The 5,041-nt window shown below is 45.4% G+C and overlaps 2 protein-coding genes across 2 annotated transcripts in view; both read left to right on the top strand.

Annotated features, from left to right (window-relative positions):
- tmem231 (transmembrane protein 231) overlaps positions 1–4,178 on the top strand; it is a 15,156-nt gene extending 10,978 nt beyond the window's left edge. The window contains exon 8 of the mRNA XM_008296800.1: positions 4,014–4,178. The gene's annotated coding sequence lies outside the window, so the exon portion shown is untranslated. The remainder of the gene's footprint in view (positions 1–4,013) is intronic.
- chst6 (carbohydrate sulfotransferase 6) overlaps positions 316–5,041 on the top strand; it is a 23,272-nt gene continuing 18,546 nt past the window's right edge. The window contains exon 1 of the mRNA XM_008296801.1: positions 316–377. The gene's annotated coding sequence lies outside the window, so the exon portion shown is untranslated. The remainder of the gene's footprint in view (positions 378–5,041) is intronic.

Below are 5,041 nucleotides of genomic sequence, written 5' to 3'. Positions count from 1 at the left end.
CTCTGGGCCCCTGTAGTAGACCTGGACCCTGTATATCTCTGGGGCCCCTGTAGACCTGGACCCTGTATATTTCTGGGGACCCTGTATATCTGGGCCCCCTGTAGACCTGGACCCCGTCTCCCCGGGTCTCTGCCTGTCCTCCTTTGTGAGCAGTGACTCAGCAGACCCCCGGAGCCTCCGGCGGCCCCCTCCTCCTCCCGCTGCCGCCGGGGACCGCCCTCCCTCCGGCCTGTGTGACCAGCAGCCCCCGCCCCGCCGCTCCAGTCCGCCCGGCGCAGCGCAGCCTCTGGCCACGTCTCAACCGGAGCAGCGTCACCGAGCACCGCGGCGCACCGGCTCCGTCCCGGCAGCACGAAGCCCCGGCGAGCGAACCGAAGGTAAGAGCCCCCGCGGACCGCCGCCGGTTACCGGGAAACGCCGAAGGAGAAGCCGCGCGGGTCGCTGCTGCTCGGCGGGGACCGAGTGTTCCGCTGGAACTACTTTGTGTCGGACGAAGTCTGCGACGCACTTTGCATCAGTAAACTGCAGAGAAGTCCGGACGGGTCCCGGGTTCTGGTCCTGCTGGAGCGTCCACAAAGTGCCGGTAACCGGTTCGATCCGCGCTCAGCTCCGAGTTTCTCTGTTTGTTGACTCGTTACTCAGCGCTCAGAGTAACTGAGTACTTCTACTATAGTAGGATACTTGTACTGTACTCGAGTATCTCCACTTTGTGATGCTTCATGAACTTTTTTTTTATTTCTTTCCAGCAGCAAACTCACAGAATAGTTCTAATTAGTTCATTAAATGAATTCAAAAAAACCCAGTTGGCTCATTTCGACCAACGTTTAACGTGTTCACGTTAAAATAAACACTTCAGGTGATTTAAAGCTGAATTCAAACTGAGCTCATTCAGTGAAATCAGCTTCGTTCATTATTATTTTGGAAGCAAAACTGATTCTACTAAGTTAAAGTAGGTTGTTGGTTGAACTTAATTCAGTTAAAAGTTGTTTTAATTACAGTAAAATACGTAAAAATATAATAATGACCTGATGTTTAAGTTTTAATTAAAGAGTGTTGCTTTATTCTTCACTTTTTAGCAGTTTGAAGCTAAAACTCTCAGTGTGTTTTCTGTTCAGTCACTTCAGGGCCACCTGGTGGGTCTGGTGGAAAGTAACTAAGTACATTTACTTGAGTGCAGTACTGAGTACTTTACATAAGTATTCCCATTTACTGCTGCCATGTAGTCTTCTGTCAGTTTTAGTGACTTTGCAGATTTTTAACACAAAACACACGAAGAGCTTCCAACAAATGTTTAGTTGTAAAGTAATCGAGTAATCGAGTAATCTCCTACTTCATTCATAGTCTTGACATTTTGTTCTATTTATTATCAGATGTGAAGTTTGTGTGTCTTTGCAGTAGTTTTCTGAATTTTTTTGTCAGTGGTGGAAAGTAACTAAGTACATTTACTCCAGTACAGCGGTGAACTGTTTAAGTACTTGTACTTTCCTGGAGTATTTCCGCGTCGTGCTGCTTTCTGCTGCTCATGTCAGAGGGAAACGCTGACCTGCTGCTGCTCTGCGTCCGTCTGACGCTTTATTTTCGGTGCAGCTCTGACACAGAGGATAAAGAACACGACTGCAAAGTTAGTTTCAGATGAAAGCGTAAATCCTTGTTTTGGTCCAGAAGTTAAAGTGCAGCCCGGTTCTGTTTCACTGAGACAGGACACGCTGTTGCTGTGATGCTTCTCTTTTACTTGTAATGGAGTACTTTTACTTTGCTGTAGTGGTGCTTTCACTAGAATCTGGATCCTTCTTGTACCTCTCTGCTGCTGCAGAAGCCCTCAGATGGAGACATGAATGAGAATCTGTAGTTCTGGTGACTGCTGAGAGCAAATGGAGTCATTTTAGTGTTCGACAGACAATTCAAAGTTTTATCTCTAAGCTGAATCTGAATCTGTTCCGGTTGCAGTTTTTTGTTTAGCTCCTGAAAACTTCCACAGACTCAGTTGTTAGCTGCAAACGGACCGAGCTCTGTCTGCATCGGATCAGTCTGTTAGATGAGCGTGACATTTAAAAAACGCGACAGAAATGGACATTTTTACCTCCAACTTATCAGAAAACACTGAATGACAGGCTGCTTTTTCACCTTGCAGCTGCAAACCTTCCAAATTTTATGCAACAGAAATGAAATGCAGCCAACGCTGCAGCAGACTGTGTTTGAAAAAAGGGATTTTTATATCAGGTGCAGCCTTGAAGGGTTAAAACTTTATAATTGAGTCCCACATGAAGGAGCACAGAGCTGGAGAGGTGTGAGGAAGGACCCGGCGTGGACGTGCAGCTCTCTGGGGTTTGTCAGCCTGGGACTGGGTGACTCAGCTTATAATAAACTCTGGAAACGAGGACGAGGTCAGGCAGGCAACACGAGCACATTTTGTTCTATATGTGGAGGCTGCAGCCTATAGGATCCTCCAGCAGCAGCAGCAGCACGTCTTCCCTCCACAGATGGAAACCAGAGCTGATGAAGCTGTTCTGGAGATGAACAGTTTCAACAGACACAATATTAAATCACAAAACAGAGTCACATTGATCCTAATTAGATTTAAAGGTCGTATTCATGCCGCTGATTTCACTCAGATGCACTTAAATCATTTGTTTCCTCTCAAATAATCATTTTAATTGGAGAAGTCCAAGTTTAAACGCTTTTTTTTACCCACATGTCAAATATAAACCCGAGTTCCTCATCAGGTTCTCTGGTCTTTACTCCGTAATCCACAGAAACGTGAACATCAGAAGCAGGAAGTCTGATTTTTACACCGTCGCTGGATATTTAAAGGATCAAAATGTAAATTCAAGTCAATGAAAAACTGTAATAAACTTCCTCAAAGCATAAAGACAGCATTTAACCTCAGCTCAGATCATTATTTACCTCCTACAGGTCGTTACTGAATAACTCGTCGATACAGACTCGCTTAGCATCACATCAGCTCAGCAGGACTGATGGGCATCGATCAGGTGGATTAATGGTTGATCGGTGTCTCTGGAGACATGATTGCTTCATCCATCTGACTGCTCCGGCTCATGTTTAAAGTTTGGGAGCACCACACTGAGACTGGAGAGTAATAGAGTACATGACATGTAACTAGGATACCAGGAAAGGTTTATTGTTACAGAACAGAAGAGATTTCTGACAGATTTAGTAAAAACTGTGGTTCTAAGCAAGAGTTTAATTTCAAAATGCATTTCTAAACAGACTCAAGAACCATTTTTCAGACTCTTCAGTGGAAGAACCAGAGTTCAGGTGAATTTATCTGACAGAGATCCTCACAAAGTTCTCTTCAACAAAGGTTTGACGGTCAGTAAACATGATGTGGTGACGCTCTGCTGTAAATGTTTAATCATCCTGTCAAATCTAATGAAGGGAAAGCTGGACTTTCTGCTCCAGAGACCACGCAGGTCTCCAGACTTCTGTTGTCTTTGAAAAACATGTTAAAAACGACGGTGGAACGATCTGCACAGACTTTCAGTTTAGCTCCTGCTGCTGATAGAAGGCAGCTGCCGGGTCTTAAAGTGAAAATCTCACGTCTCAGCCGGAGAGCTGTGGTGGTGACATGTAAAGGTTCTCACATTGTGCTCATTGTCTGTGTGGGCAGACCTTATCTGACATTCATTTGGCATTTTGATGTTAAACTCACAACATGCACAGAATCAAGAGTTCTGAAAAACTGTATGAACTGTAGAATGAAATGAGCTCAAACACCAGATCACACCTGGTTTACCTGCAGCTGCTGAACTGTGGCTGCTCACCTGTCTGAAGCCAACCTTTACTGTTTACTGTCTCCATGTCCAGGTATTCTAATCCACGACTAGAGCTACAGCCGTGACTCCATANACCACAAAGAGACACAACCACCTCAGACAGCAGTGTATTTGTGATCCTGTCGCTGACTGTGTGTATTCTTGTGATAATTTGTCGTTTCTAACACACACCTGCGGACAGACACACACTAACGGTTGTTCCACCTTCTTCCTGGACAGGTGTCCTCTGACGGAGCTCCACCCGTTCTGCTGCTGTTCCTTCTGGTTTCTACTGATGCACACGGTTTGTGTGTTTGTGTTGTTTGTGACTGAAGTGTTGTTGTTGTTGTTGTGTACATGGCTGCAGGCTCATCAACAATAAACACTTGAAACATCTTCTCATCATGTGTGGACTGAAAGCAGCTGTGGTTCCTCTGGTTTGTAGCTTTGAGGCGAACACACCATCAGACTGCTTCTCTCTTGTTTATTTACTGTGAGAGCAGCCGGTCGGTTTGGTGTCTTCAGGCGTCCTGCTTCTCGTTTATTCATGTTCCCTCTGACTCAGCTTTGTCAGTCAGTCTGTTGTGTGTCTGTGTGTAGTTCTGGACCGGCACCAGGACATTAGCTCACTAAGCCGTTGGTCCGGGTGGAGCCAGCCGGTTCAGAGTCGCGCCCTGTTGGCTGGACGACATGGAGCTGCCCTCAGGATGCTCTGCTGCTGCACAACAGCACTCAGACATGATATGTCGTACTGGTTGGGTTCGTTCTGCTGCTCAGAGTTCCTCCAGAACCAGGAAACGGACCGAAGGAACAAAGGTCCAGACGCTCCGTTATCTCCTCGTTGGTCTCAGACAGCAGGACATATTAACGTTGCTGACTGATGTCATCTTCACACATATTTGGGAAAATACTTTGATAAAAGTCTAAACCCACAACAAGTAGACACACAACCCCCGAAGAGACACAAAACAGCACCACAGAGACACAAACTGAGGGCAAAGACACACAACATGACACCAGAGACACAGAACGCAGCATTAGAGTGCAAAACAACCACACATTTTGTTAGATGTTGTTTTTGTTGTTTTGCGTGTTTGCCAGACAAAACTTGGGATGTACTGATTTAAATGAACTCTTTAAGCTGAGACATTGCTCTGCTCTTTTTTTTTTGTCATTTAAACTCAAATTCAAAGACTTAAATTCAAGTTGTAAAAACTTAATGTCTGGGGTTCATCCTCTGGGTACCATGAATGTCTGGGGTTCATCCT

Source organism: Stegastes partitus, unplaced genomic scaffold (genome assembly GCF_000690725.1).
Source record: "Stegastes partitus isolate 25-593 unplaced genomic scaffold, Stegastes_partitus-1.0.2 Scaffold1152, whole genome shotgun sequence".
Taxonomy (NCBI): Eukaryota; Metazoa; Chordata; class Actinopteri; family Pomacentridae; genus Stegastes; species Stegastes partitus.
Note: the sequence above shows the minus strand (reverse complement) of the source record. Positions and strands in the feature narration are given on the sequence as shown.